This window comes from Culex pipiens, chromosome 1 (assembly GCF_016801865.2).
Source record: "Culex pipiens pallens isolate TS chromosome 1, TS_CPP_V2, whole genome shotgun sequence".
In the NCBI taxonomy this organism is placed as follows: domain Eukaryota; kingdom Metazoa; phylum Arthropoda; class Insecta; order Diptera; family Culicidae; genus Culex; species Culex pipiens.
This window is the reverse complement of record NC_068937.1, coordinates 123,162,294-123,178,025: the sequence shown is the minus strand read 5'-3', so window position 1 is coordinate 123,178,025 and position 15,732 is coordinate 123,162,294. Positions and strand designations below refer to the sequence as shown.

General features: G+C 37.4%; 1 protein-coding gene and 1 long non-coding RNA gene across 2 annotated transcripts in view; one reads left to right on the top strand and one right to left on the bottom strand.

Annotated features, from left to right (window-relative positions):
* LOC120427279 (uncharacterized) overlaps positions 1-15,732 on the bottom strand; it is a 255,636-nt gene that overhangs the window by 98,032 nt on the left and 141,872 nt on the right. The gene's annotated exons all lie outside the window — the stretch shown is intronic.
* Positions 10,104-11,337, top strand: LOC120427280 (uncharacterized). Its single transcript, XR_005606847.2, has 3 exons — positions 10,104-10,464; positions 10,527-10,594; positions 10,651-11,337. It is a non-coding gene; the product is annotated as an uncharacterized LOC120427280 (long non-coding RNA).

Below are 15,732 nucleotides of genomic sequence, written 5' to 3'. Positions count from 1 at the left end.
ACAAAGCGCCTCGCCCTTCCCCGCCGTATCCCATGTTGTGCATTATTGAGAAAATTCGGAAAACTTTCTTTACCCTGAAACGACTCCTCTTGCAAAACGCATGTTCTACCGTGAAGAGGGTAGTGGCAGGCAGTCACTTGGTGAACCCGATACCGAACCGATAAATTTCCTCCTTCGCATTTTCCGACAAAACAACAGGAAAAACTCGACGAAATTGAAAACTCTCTCACCCACCTCCCCGTGCGCCTTTCGGTGAACTCGCAAACTTTGGTGGTTCACTTCTTATTTATGGCCACTCTCAACCCTGTAAGAGACACGTGTGCTAAGCATTCACACAAACACACGTGAGAAAGGAATTCTCTGGAAAATTTGAGGAAATCTTGACCGAAATTTTCAGGTAATTTTCTGCTTGAAGCCAAAATCGATTCGTATACATCAATTTGAATTAATATTTTTTTTTCAGAATTTATAAACATTTCCCAAAGCACTGAAAACACGACACGACGACACGAGCTTTTCCAAAAGTACACCCCAGTTCGACACCACAACAAAGCGAAGGAGCTCGCGTTTGTTTCGAACATACTACACTTTCTGAAATAAGCAGCAGCAGAAGGTTACACTTGGTTAACTGCTGCGCTACTGACTGCACTCCGTACAGGGGGAGAGCCATATTTCACCACGTGCCGGCATGAAAGTGAGCTCAAGTACGACCACATTATGGGTTCGCTCTGGTGCAACCTAAGGGAAGAAACGCTACTTCTCCAATGTGGGGAAATGGGTGGGGGAAGCTGATGAGGTTGCATTTGGTAGAAAGGCTTTTGGGGAAATCAACCCTCAGCTAAAGAATTACAAATTGTGTGTTTGTTTATTGAACAAATGAAGATTACTTACTTGTCACTAAACATTTGGTGTTTCTAGAAACCATTTTTGTATATAAAGCTGGGTTACAGAATGTGTTTATTGCAATAATACAACAACCCAAAACATAAGGTAATTTCAATTATTTAAAAAAATTGTATTTTTTTACGATTTAAAAATCACGCTGTGACTTAGTTCAATACTGTCCTAAATGTAATAAACTCAATGATTCCGCTGAATTTAGAATTTGTCCTCATTTTCATTACATTTTCCAAGAGGCGAATGCACACTTGTGTAAAATCTCTTTAATAAAAACAAAAAAATAATAACATTTTCGAAATTAATTTCTTAACGAGTGAACAAAAATCACTCAAAAAATTATTTTTGGGAAAGTTTTATTCTGCCTCCGGGTTTGATGATGAAAAGTGTTTTTTAACGTAATCTTATGCAAAAGAATATAGGCATATTTTTTTATGTTAAACCGAATTTTTAATCGAAAAGAACTGTTACATTTTTTTGAAAAAGTGTACCGTTTTCGAACTTTAACCGGTTTAATGTTGATTTTGATTAAAAATCATCAAATTTTCGTTTAAAAAAAGAGCTATTTACCCAAAAATTATTCATTCAGGAAATTCTCTGATCTCTTCGAAAAAAGCTGAATGTTCTCAAATGATATTGATTTCAGGGAGGTCAGAAAACTTTCTGACAGATTCGTATTTTTTACATTGAATATTAGAAATCTGACTCTAATAGATTTATCGGCATTTACTAATTGAGTGTATATTTCGATGCTTCTGTGCTCTATGCTGACTAGATAGGAATCCCAGCAAACTTAGAACAAGAGAGCACAAAGGCATCGATTTAAGGGTCCATATCTTAGAGACGAATCGACAAATCTTCAATTTTTATTTGGACGAAATTATAGGAACAAGCCTCACCCGACAAACTTCGTTCTGCATTTTTTTTCGTTTGTTGCCGTTTTTTGCTTTTTTGCTTATTCAGCCTCCTGTGATCAAAATTTGATTTTACGTAACTCTTCCCATACTTCAAACCTCTTAGCCTCTTAGCTTAAAAACCTTCCTTGGGCTTATACGAACCCAACGCTGCAAAGAGCGCTCCGATCCGACCTTCCGTGTTCAACTGATACGCGTTCGAACAAAACCGTCGAAATTTTTTTTATATGAGCAATTCTTTACAAAATCGGTCTTTTTTCTTCAATTTTATTTTAAAATGATATGTGAAAATTCAAAAATCTGTATCTTATGAAGGAATTTTTTCATCGATTTGGTGTGATTTTTTATTTAACTTTTTGTCACTAAAACTTGATTTGCAAAAAAACACTATTTTTATTTTTATTTATTTTTTGATATGTTTTAGAGGACACAAATGCCAACTTTTCAGAAATTCCCAGGTGTGTGTGTGTGCGTGTGTGCAACCAACCAAACGGGACCACGCGGCCGCTTCTTACAAATTGAGTTGTTTCCATGTTTTTTTTTAGATCTGCATTCTATACATGCAAATAACTCGCATAGGCATTTGGAAGGTGTTAGCTCTGCCGAGCTTCGGTGACCCATTTCTACGCTGGCTAGCCGAGCGCGAGGTACTTCAGCTTTACCGACAAACCCCGCCCTGAAGAACGTTTGCACCAATCGGGTACAAACGTTATTTAGAACTTCCGAACCCTTGTCAAATGGACAAGGACCCAGCGCGTATATAGTTGGTAGCAACAGTATTCCTAATTCCAGTTATAGCTCATCAAGTCTCGATGGCCTAGTGGTCAGCATTTTTGCTTACCAATCCAAAGGACGGGGGACCGAACCCCGACTCGAGCGACTTTGATTTTTCGTTCATGTTCAGAGTTTCAAGATTTATATTTCCTATACTTTCTCGTTAGGAGCAGAAGGGAATCGAACCCAGGACCATTCACTTACAAAGCGAACACCGTAACCAGTCAGCCACGGCCGCTCCTAACTTTTCAGAAATTCCCAGGTTGTGCAAAAAATCTTTGACCGAGTTATGAATTTTTGAATCAATACTGATTTTTTCAAAAAATCGAAAAATGGGTCGCAAAATTTTTCACCTTCATTTTTTGATATTAAATCAAATTTTCAATTAAAAAGTACTGTACTGCCCATGTTCGCATAAATGTCCCATATGCAAAAACAGCAAGTTGAAAAAAACGCATTTGAAGTTTGTCCCATACATAAGGCTACGTGTTAAGTTTTCGCGAAAAAACTGGATTTCCTTTTGATTTCTAGAACAAAGTACTGGATGTTATAGGCTCTTTTGAAAGAGCACACAATTTTAAACAAAACTGCATCAATAACTCGAAATCGATGAAAATGCATATGGGACATTTATGCGATCAGGGGCAGTGTAGTAATTTTTTTATAAAGTGCACCGTTTTCAAGTTAAATCCATTTTTAGGTAACTTTTTTGAAAATAGTCGCAGTTTTTCATTTTTTTAAATCAGTGCACATGTTTGCACACTTTTGAAAAAAATGTTTTTGAAAAGCTGAGAAAATTCTCTATATTTTGCTTTTTTGAACTTTGTTGATACGACCCAAGCATAGGTTTAAAAACAGGAAAATTGATGTTTTCTAAGTCTCACCCAAAAACCCCACCAATTTCCAATGTCGATATCTCAGCAACTAATGGTCCGATTTTCAATGTTAAAATATGACACATTCGTGAAATTTTCCGATCTTTTCGAAAAAAAATATTTTCAAAATTTTTAAATCAAGACTAACTTTTCAAAAGGGCCAAACATTCAATATTACGCCCTTTTGAAATGTTAGTCTTGGTTTAAAAATTATGAAAGTATTTTTTTCCAAAAGATCGAAAAATTTCACGAATGTTTCATATTATAACATTGAAAATCGGACCATTAGTTGCTGAGATATCGGCATTAGAAAATGGTGGGTTGTTTGGGTGAGACTTAAAAAACATCAATTTTCCTGGTTTTGAACGTTTGCATCTCAGCAACTAAGTATCGTATGAACAAAGTTCAAAGAAGCAGAATATAGAGAATTTTCTCTGCTTTTTAAAAATATTTTTTCGATAGTGGGCAAACATGTGCACTAATTTTTCTGGGAGAACTCCTCATATATAGATTTTCCCAAATTTTTTCATTTTTTTTTTCATTTTTATAAAAATTGAAAAAAAATGATTTTTTTCCTCTCAATTAAAATAAATGAAGATTTAGTTCTAAGATTGTCCCGCCCCTGTGGATGATTCGGACCACGCACTGGACTCACAATCCAGAGGTCGTCGGTTCGAATCCCGCGGCGGGCGCTCTTCTTTGTGTAAATATGGGTATTCGGCGCCGTCGCTCCGTGCCATACTTTCATACACTTAGGAGCCCAGGGCGGCGAAGTCCTTGTAGATAAAAAGGAAGACACTAGTGGTTGGTACTAGCAATGATGGCCGACAGCTATAAAGTCAACTTCGTTTTTTTTTTAGTTCCAAAACGGTGATTTTTTTTAACTGTGTGAAGTAATGTTTTACATTTAAAAATGATAATAATAAAAAAGGTTTTTTTAAAAGGCAAAAACCACTATTTCATCGAAAAATCATAACTTGGAGGCAAAATTATTATCCATTCTTCTTTATGGCTCAAAAGATGCATAATGTCTCCCTTAAAACACATCAAAAACATTCATAAATCTTCAAATACAGATTGTTCAAATTCAAATTGTAAAGATTATTTTTCCGGAAATTTCTTCTCATGATACAAATTTTCGAATATTTACATGCCATTTGTTGTATGGATAGCTTTGGTTGCAATTTGATTTTATATAAAAAACAGAATTTTGAAAATTGTATGACCATTTTCTCGGTATTTTCCAATAACTCAAGCGCAAGAGTCTTTTATTTTGTATCCTGAAACATAAACAAATAATTTTAATACGTTTTATGGAAAATTAACTTTTAATCTTAAGTTCAAATTTATAACTTATCAATTTGCCGAAGACACCAAATCGATCAGCAATTCCCTTCTGAAAATAAAGATTTTTTTATATTCACATGCTCATTTTTAATGGCAAGCTTTCAACATTGTATGGAGACTTGTATGAAAACATGGATGGAGACTTGTATGAAAATATGGAAATGGATCTTGTGATATAAGAAAACCATGGACAAAGTTTAATCCAAATAAAAAAAATCGTGAAAAATAATGCAAAATACTAGAAAACAAATTTGATTTGTCATGCATTTCACAACCCTGTTTTCATAAACATTTTTGAACCATGACGTGCAATTTAATTTTTTTAAGTTTTTTTTGAACCTACTTGCTTATCTGTTTTTATTGATTGTAGTTTGCTTTTATGATATTGAGTGTTTTTTGAAAATGAATGTCAGGTCAGAATAACTTTAATGAAATAGAGCAATTCCAGCTCAAATCAGGAATTTTTCAAGTACTGTACTGCTGTATCTTCACAAGGATTCGACATAGGAAAATGGTCAATACCCGAACAGACGGTAATAACTAAATTCATGCCATTTCAATAAAAAATACTGTTAAAATAACAGAAAGTGTTATGGAGTATTCTTGCAAAATCCAATTTTGCATAAGAGTTTACTAACAGTTTATGTTATCATAACAAAATTTGTTATTGGTATGATATTGATTGCAAGCCAAAACAACTTAGGAATAACATTTTTTGTTATGGAAGAATATCTCAAACTGTTATTGGGATGATCGGATTAGTTGTTAAAATAACAAAAAATAATAACAAAGATTTGTTCGAAGAATTACTAAAAATGTTATTAGTATGTTATTACAATAACAATCCAATAACAAAAAAATCATAACGACGAATAACAAATCTTGTTATAAATAACAAAAAATGTTATTGGCCTAGTATTTTCAAACATCAAAAATTGTTATTCCCAAGTTATTTCCGTCTGCTCGGGTATGGAGACTTTTATGTAAAATTGTCTGGGGAATCGATTCCCACTATCGGTATTTAAAAATGTTGACGTTTAGACCACTTTTCAATTAACAGTTTGAGTAAATGATTTTTGTATTTTTTTAGGAGAGACATACCATCCTGCATTTTTCGTGAATCTTTTTGTAACTTCTAGAGCAATTTTCTCAAAAATTTTGAACAAAAAAATCGTGACAACACCTTTAAATTGAAAAATCTCATAGAAATGGAGTGTATTTTTGTTTCAGTGTATTTTTATCAGAAAGCCCGTCCAATTTCCTACAAGTTTGTCTTTTACCACTTTTAGATACAATGCAATGGATTCGAGATACAGTAATTTTTAAATTACAGCTTACAAAAATATTTAAATATGTTACGCACTTCTCAAATGTCATTGTCGAGTGCAACTGTCTCCATAAACACAAAAATGGCTTTTATAGGCCTAGGATAACATGTCAACAAAGTTTCATTGAAATCGAAGAGGGTCAGGTACACCCGGGCAGACGGTAATAACAACATTCGTGGCATTTCAATAACAAATACTGTTCAAATAACAGAAAGTGTTATGAAATCTTCTTGAAAAAACAATTTTGGAATAAAAGTTTAATAACAGTTTATGTTATCATAACAAAATTTGTTATTGGTCTGATATTGGTTGAAAGCCAAAACAACTTTGGAATAACATTTTTTGTTATGGAAGAATAACCCCAACTGTTATTGAAATGATCGGATTCGTTGTTAAAATAACAAAAAATAATAACAAAGATTTGTTCGAAGAATAACTAAAAATGTTATTAGTCTGTTATTACAATAACAATCCAATAACAAAAAAATCATAACGACGAATAACAAATCTTGTTATAAATAACATAAAATGTTATTGGCCTAGTATTTTCGAATATCAAAAAATGTTATTCCCAAGTTATTTCCGTCTGCTCAGGCAGTACCAGAAGCATTCCTGATTTGAGCTGGAATTTCTCAATAATTAATTAATTCTAATGTTCGCGTAAAGAGCTCACTCTAAATTTAGTTTTTATTTTTTAATATTCGTGTAACTTTTTTTTTTGATTTTCGTGTAACTTTTTTTAATCACAATTCTATATCAAATACTTCAAGCTAAGGTTCGAGGGTTCCTCGCCACCAACCAACCACAGCGCAAGCAAGCTCCAGTCACGGCAAGCGACTTTCCACCGGAGAGAATGTGTTGGTATAAATCAGTGAATTTAAAATTTATACAATTTTAATTTATGTCAAACCGGAGGCACGGCACAGCAGTGGTGGTTTCGACTCCGGCTGCTTTCCTGGCCGTATGTGCCGTGGTGTCACCAAAAGTGGCGGTTAGGATGATGGTGGCAGGGGTCGGATTGTCGAAATGTGAAATTATAAGGCACCACCCCAAACAACCCAGCATGCCATTAAGGGGGTGGATTGTAGCGCTTACACAAAAGCTTCCCTACCCCTGGCACCACCACCTACCACAGTTTTCCTTATGTTTTATGCTATGGGGAAAAAAACAATGGAAAACAATCCCAGGGAAGTCGTTGAGAGTGACGACGAGGGCGATGCACTGGGGCAGGAGGAAAATCTTGCTTGAGAGTGTTTGGCATTTCCCGAGAAAGAGCAATTTAATTATTCGCTTCTTGGCAGCTTTTGTGATGATGTGGTTATGTGGATTTTGCGGAAAATGGATGGTGGCGCAGCAAAAGTAATGTCCTCCGGCGTCGGATGGCTGGGAGTAGATTTTGCTTTTGTGGCTTTTTCGAGAGGGGGGGGGGGGGGAGGAAACGAGCCTTGATTGACGAATTATGTGTTTGTGTAAGATCAAAGCTAGGGAAAACAAATTCAATTTCATAACGGAGGCATTAAGGAAATCACGGAATATTTAGCACTCAAGGGAAACAGATTTGCCCGAATGTATGCTAACAGCAAATGGTAATGAAATGCTAGTGAAGAACCCTATGATGTTAAGCGAAAGCTAATTGATAAAGTAAAGCGTACCAGCAAATCACAAAGGAAGTAGCTATAAAAATATTTCGAAAAACATGGAGCGTATCAAACTGAAGAAACTTGAAATGATAAGACACTTCAACCAGGGATATTGATTGTTTCCTTTTCCAAAATTGTAGCATTTACAGACCCAACCCTAAACTAATTTTCAGACTTTGTTGTCACAAAGTAAGTGTCCTTTCGTTGTCTGAACTTTAGGTGAAGATTCCAAAATATCGATAGTTTTCGTAGTGATAAATTACCTAAAAAATTTGTAACAACAAATCAACAATTTAACTAGATCACAATTCCTTCAAGAGCAACCAAACGTAAACACAACCCATTGCAATGTGTCATATTTAATGCTTTCAGCACATGTTAGCAAACAGTTGGTGCTGGAAGCTCCAGGAGGCCCTTAAGCCTTTTAGCCCTTTCCGGTTCACCACACGTGTCGGTAGGGGCGTTGGGTGTGTACAGTGCAAATGTTGGCTGAGTGCAAACCGTCCATCAGCGCGAGGAAGGGAGTGAGTCGCTCTTCGAGATTACGGCTTCCGACTGGTATAGTGCGTCATGCAACGTGCAAAGATGACGCGTGTACTTTGTGGAAGGGATTTTCCGGAAGGATAAGTCTTGTTTTTAAGGATTAACTTCAGCTGTATTATGCGATTCATTTAAGCGTTATGGTAACGAATCTTATACAAAGTATTTAACTTACAAGAATGATGATATTTCAAAAAAGCGAGAGTGCGTAACTGAAAAAATAACAAAAAATATTATATTAATTTACTGATTATTTAATGCATCGAGTTGTTTGAGAATACTAATAAATCATTGTTTAATTTTTAGGGTTAAGAACCATTCTATTTTTGCATAAGTTTTTGTTTCAGTGAGGCGTGGCGTGGAGAAAACCATTCGGCTCTGTCTGAGTATTTTTGAAAAATTCAAAGTGCTCGTGATTCTAGGGACCCTTAAGTTCGTGTTGCTCTTTTAGTTGAGATTACGCAGTCATTTTTGTCATTTTTTGTAGGTCAGTGTTAAAAATATGATATCTCAGAAAATACCAAAAAGTTCTAACTTAAACCAATTCACAGAACATACTTCTTGTAAGACAAAATTTAAAAAAACGCTGGTTGAACTAAGTAAAAATTTCTGAAGCAGCAAGGCTTCAATATTTGGCCGAAAAATCATGGAGCAAATTTTTATTTTCAAAAACGTTCAAATTTTGAATGGAAATTTAAGTGCAATGAACTGATATCAATTAAAATGCATTTCTCTGTGTGCAGAATCATTATAAGCATTAGGATGTAACAAAAATGACTTTTTGGCGGGCATTCAGGGGTTTGTTCCGGTGGGCCTATTGAGCCCAAATTCAAAATATGAGCTTGATTGGACGTAACAGGAGCTGGCGCTCCGCCCTTCAATTTTAAATGGGATTTAACCCGTAAAAAAAGATTTTTTCAAAAATGTCACTTTTTGAGGCACTTTGGCCACTGAAGCGTTTATTTTCAACATCATTGGCGTGTTGGCCAGATCCTTGCGCATCTTTTGGTATTTATAACATTGAAATTTGGAGCACCCTGGAGCTCGGTACAGGCCTTCAAAGTTAGGCATTTTTTCGAAAATTCGGTCCCGGCAAAAAAGATAAGCGTCGCGCCTCGCGACGCCCTAGACGCCATTTGATTTTGCCGGGACCGAATTTTCGAAAAAATGCCTAACTTTGAAGGCCTGTACCGAGCTCCAGGGTGCTCCAAATTTCAATGTTATATATACCAAAAGATGCGCAAGAATCTGGCCAACACGCCAATGATGTTGAAAATAAACGCTTCAGTGGCCAAAGTGCCTCAAAAAGTGACATTTTTGAAAAAATCTTTTTTACGGGTTGAATCCCATTTAAAATTGAAGAGCGGAGCGCCAGCTCCTGTTACGTCCAATCATGCTCATATTTTGTATTTGGGCTCAGTAGGCCCACCGGAACAAACCCCTGAATGCCCGCCAAAAAGTCATTTTTGTTACACTCTAATAAGCATGTTTGGGTTAATTTTATTTTATTTTTTTGGGAATTTTCGATGCACCGCAGTACCGCAAAAAACTTTTTACATTACATATTTTGAAAACTTATTTTTGCTAAACTACTGAACTGCCGCTTGAATCTAGTCCGTCTCATAAGTAAAAACAGTAAGCCGAGAATAACGAAAGGCAAATTTGTCCCACCCATGACGTGTTAGAATTTCACGAAAAAGTGAATTTTGTGTTGTTTTGTAACAGTTGCACTTGTTAGCATTTATTTATTTATTGATTTCGTTTTTTCCGTTTGTGTGTAAATGTAATTTGATCTCCGTTACCACGGTAATCAATGTAGGTGATGTTAGCCCTCACGATCGTTGGTAACATTGTTACTGGTTTAAGACCTGGAGAGAGAATCTCGCGAAGGTCGCTCGTATGTTGAATCCTTCGGGAAGACGGAAAGGGACGGTCAGAGCCATTGCCGACCGCTAGAGTGGGACGGGAACTCAGATCTTTAAAGATCCGAAGAAGCCCGAGGCAATCTCCGGGAAACGGCGTGCCAAAAGTACGTCTGGGGCCACCTTCCCCGTTCTGAGGAAGCTAGTACTCGTTCACTTTGTCCCAGACCTTTGTGAAGTGTGGAGTGCGCAGACTTTTATCCCGGGTTCCCCTGTCCAGTCCTGAGGTTTGAAAGTGGCGTGGTAGTGTTTCCGGTTAGGCTTTAAATTCTAACTTCTCCCCCCCTAGATCTCGACAAGGTTAGGATCGTGTGTGTGTGAAGAAGTGAACTTTTGTGCGGCCTAGCTAGAGATCAGGTAAAACCGTTACCCCGTGCGACTATCCCCGTGCATGTGCTAACCTCGTTGCGAAGTTCGTTGGCTTCGCTTCTTTCACCCTACCAGCCAAGCAGCACCAGTAGGAGTACGAGCGCGCGTCCACCACCGCCCCGCATCGAGTGTGGGACAAGTTTGACCTGGCACACGCTACATCGCCAGAAGAGACGAGCCGTCAACATCTCGTCTGGAGGCGGTTCTATCCGCCCACGTGCTGGCCCGGAAAGCCAAGTTCCGGCCCGCGCAACTTCATCAAAGTCGACCACGCAACCGCAGGTCGAACCGGCAGAGTCGTCCGCGCCGTCCGCGAGCACGCGGTAAGGAACAACAGCAGCAGCATCATCAAGTAACAGGAGCAACAGCAGCAGTCCGGTGAGTCCGTTCTATTTGGGCAAGTGAAGGGTGACGGCCACAGAAGGCGTCACGAACGTTTTTCCGTTCCGGCTGCGGCCGTAGAGCGGACGCCATTTTGATGGAGGGCGTCCATTTTGTTTGAGCGCGTGTTGACCATGCGCCCGGAGTGTGACGGCTTTTATTGATACGCCCCACACATCCACGACATCGCACTCTAGTGCCTTTTGTCTGCCGCAGTCCGCTTGACTGCCGGTGACGTCAGCGATCAGCTGTTCCAGCTGACGAGCTGAAGATTTGGTAGAGGTTTGAGCACAAAAGCACGGGGTAACAGAAGAACGAAGTACAGACAGTAGGGAGAGCAAACGCACACAGTAGGAAGATGGTTAGGTAGACGTTGAAGACGAAACAATGAATGAAATACAAAACCTTAGACTAGTCCAATAAAATGAGCATCTTTTTGATTTCCTACCTGAAGTATTTTGTGTGATTACTTTGGAGTGAAATAAAGTCCCTGCAGTTAAAATGAGCTCACGTGTTAGTTTTCTGGTCGATCCGGAGCGCTGCTTCCGTCACTTTAGGGTCCGTTCCCAGTCCTTTCCTCCCCAATGCAAAAGTTCTGCGTATTTCCCATGCTTCGTAAAGTTCTCTGGTGGCGGGTGTCGGTACTACCCATGATGATTCATACGGGCACGGGGGGTCCTATACTGGCGGATTTCTGAGGAGCTTTTTCGGGAGGCTAAGTTTTCCGTACCGTTCTTGTGGGTCACTTTGGTACGCTGGCCGATTCGATCTTGCTTCTTCCCTGGGAAGAAGTTCAACCGAGCACCTCTTCGAGAGTCTCAAACCGGGCAAATTTAACATGGCGGGCAGTCTCCCTCCCGGGAGTGGCGCATAAGCTGCACCGTTCGCAACCGATCGAATCGCAACGGCTACAGTTTTCTGGAAAAAAAGTGCTAAATTTTATTAGTTTTTCTGATAGTTCACATGATTTCGAACCAAACTGCTTAATTAACTCAAATTTGACGACATTAATATGGGACGGACTTGATTGGAGCGGAAGCGAACCAGTATACAATGCATTTTGGAACAATTTTTTCATGCAAATGCCGAAACTATGGCTTGTTTTCTTCAATTTATATTGTATATTATATAGCCGTAACTTTTGGTTACCAAACATGCATAAGTCATCGCTGCAATTTTAAAGTTATCACAGTTTTAGTGAAAAAAGTTGTTTTATTATTAAGCCTTTTCTCGATTTTGCGCGCCGCGCTGGAAATTCAAGTTTTTATTTTCAAATAATCATATTTCGGAATCCTGTTATTGAAGCCTTCCAATTTTTGAGTATGTCACGTAAAATTATCCAAGAAATCCGATAAAAATATTTTCATGGACTCTATGAACCAGAACTCATCAAAACGGCATTTTCATGTTTGATTCGACCTTTTCATATGTTAGGCTAGACTTGTCAATCTTTAGATTATTTTTCCTATAAAGACCAACTTATCACCTTTCATTTCCGTCCATGACAGCTAAAATCGATTGAATTGGCGTGGAATTATAATATTTAGAAAAATTTAGTTTTTTGCTAAAAATCACGAAAATGGACTACACAACACCCAAACTTAAAGTCATTAAATCACCATGTTCCCCCTGCTCCCAACAGCAATGTGACAATTTCACCTAATTAAATGAAACCTCTAAACAAAGCCCCCTTCTTAACTATAACCAGTGCAGTGCAGCGCTGCCATCTTGATATGTCATAAAACATTTCGTGCCCCGTTCAGAGAAAAGTGCCATCCTCTGCATGGTGCCGGGGGCCGTGAGCCACGTGGCCACAAACAACCAAAGCAAAACCACCAACTGGTTACGGTCCACGATCCATTTCCTCCCCATCTCTCACCTACACAGAAAAAAATCAATTCTCGAAACCGTGAAGTCAGTTCACGATTATGAGAACCACGAAGGAATATATTCACGTTTATGGTGCAAATGCACCATACTCATGAATAAATTCCTTCGTGGATCTCACATTCGTGAACTTAATTCACGATTACGGGAATTGATTTTTTTCTGTGTAGGAGGTCCCAGAGGCCATCCTTCGTACTAGTAGGTCTGAACTACTCTGACGGTGTGGCGCGGCACTTGTTTAGTGCAATTTTCCAGCTAGTGCTGCTCGACTCTTTATTAAAGTGTATGCCTCCATGAACTCTCGGCTGGGCGTACAATGTACACCTTGCTCTCTACGTTGCTCCAGAGAAGAGGCAAAAGTGCAACGGCTTTTTTCGTTGCTTACAAAAGGGCTATTGTTTGAAGGCTGGGAACACTGTTAAAAAAAATATACATTCATACTAATTTTCACAAACTAAGGCACATGGCTAGATACTACGGTAAAAATACAATAAGACCATAATTTATATCTCATTCAATCATTTCATCGAAAATGAATAAAAACTTCACATTAATTTGCATGCAATTTTCCCCAGTGCTGCTTACTTCGTCGAGAGCAACTTTTTGTCCCGAAGCCTGATGTTGCTGCACACTTTCTATCCTCCACTAAAACACACACACACACACAATAGGCCTGTAAATTTTCCTTAATTACGTTGTTATATACAAATTAATTAAATTATTCATCTTGCACTTTTGCACTTGCCTTTGCCCTCGTGGTGGTGGCGAACTCGTTGCTTCTAAAAGTACCCTCACACACACACACACTTACACACTTGTGCATGGGTGCACACAATAGAAAGGCACTGTTGCAGGGAGCTTTTTTTTTTGTTTCGGAAGAGAAAAGTGCACATCGTTGGGTGTGTGTGTGTGTGTGTGTGTGTGTGTGTGTGTGTGTGTGTGTGTGTGTGGGTCGTTACGTTGTGCTTTTATGTTTGCTAAAAGTAAAGTTTTCTGTGTGTGTGGAGGTGAAGCCGCGACGATGGCGGGGGTAAAAGTTACACCATTTGCACATTTTTGGTGCGAAAGTGCATTCGTGAGGGAGAGAGAGAGACAGAGACAGAGTGAAGCCCACACACACACTGCAACACATTTAGACAAGGGAACTTGCTGGTGTTGGGCGGCTTGACAGCAGGTTTCTTGGTTAAGGTAATGAGAATGCAAGTATTCGGGGTGCAAACGTGCAGATGTACGTATATCAAGGCAAGTTTTTGAAGGAAATTTTAACTTGTGGGAGAAATAACGTGTGATTTTGCGGGATGTTGATAAGGCCAAATGTTTTTCGAAGTTTTGTCCCAATAAATGATTGATTAAAGATTGGTTTATAATATTTAATTGCAATTTTTCTGTTATTGATTAATTAAGAATACATTATAAAACGTTTATTCTTCTCATTTTTGAACTATTTGAATTAGTGGTTCTTAACCTTTATTGATCCATTCCCCCAATGACTGAATTTCAAGAACTTCATTCCCCACTCCCCCTCCCCACTAATATCCAGGTATTTAGTATCCCCCCCCCCTTTCCCCTTTAATATTCAAATAATTAATATCATTGCACAAATGTCATAATTATGAAATTTAAGTTTGCCAAAAGATTAAATTTATCAAAACTGTCATCAGGGGTGACATTGGGTCTGCAGTTTGCAACAGTTTGCAAATACTTGAAGCATTTTTAAAACTATTTTTTCATTACCTGCTCATTTCTAATGGAATGCTAAACCTCGCGAAAAATAATTGTTGAATAATGTGTGTAGCAAATTCAAACAATCACAGTTTTACTTTGTAGCAATCAAAGGCAGAAATCTTGACTAATATTTATTTTGAAGAAAAATATAAAAAAATCAAGATTTCAAATAAGTTTTTCAAAAAAAATTTAAGAAAAATTTAGTAACCCTAGTAAGTTTTTTTTTAACTTTTCTTACGTTTTGTTAATCCCATAGTTAAAACAATAACTCCTCCAACATGGATTAGTGTAACACATAGCTGAATGGAACTCCAAAACTCTGTTTTGTACACAAATTGAACTTATTGTAACCTGTTTATTCAAAAATAAAAACAGAATTGAATTGAATTGAATTATTTAAATCTTCATAATTTTTCAAAGCTAAAAAAGATGCAAAAGGCTCCCAGGAATGTTTTCGAAAATACGAATCAAAGTAAAACCCAGAAATATATTTTTAAAGCTGCTCTTTTCATATAATCACCTAAACCAAACAAAAATCAAAAAAATCTGACCAAATAATAAGTTATTATTATTTCTTTTATTTTCTGTTTTTTTTTTCAAAAACTGCTCATTATGAATGAATGTGAAAACTAGCTTGAATTTGTTTAAAAAATACGTGCAGCTAATTTTTGACAACTATAGCAAAACAATCTGATCATGTTTCAAATAGTGAGAAAATTCAAAGAAATTGATTTTTAAAACCCAATTTTTCGAAGATTTCTCATGCTTTAGCGAATGCAATTAAAAATTATAAAGATATTTGAAAAACTTTTTTATTTTTTGGAACTTCCTATTTTTTCGATTAACACTTTTGAATTTTAACTTTTGTCAGCTATATTTTTACCCCTGCAAAGATGTAAGGAAACAAAAATTGCTGTTTTTGTAAGAATTCACAATTATTCAAATATATTGTGCTTTAAAAGGTACAGATTTTTATTTTTACAAAAACGCATTGGATTCCTTTCGCATCGTCATTCCTTCCCCCCCCCTACGAATGGCCAAATTCCCTCCCACCCCCCTCCCAGGGAGGAATTCCTCACCGGTTGAGAAATTTACACCTGCTCAGGTGTTTCACAATCATAATTTTTTGAAAT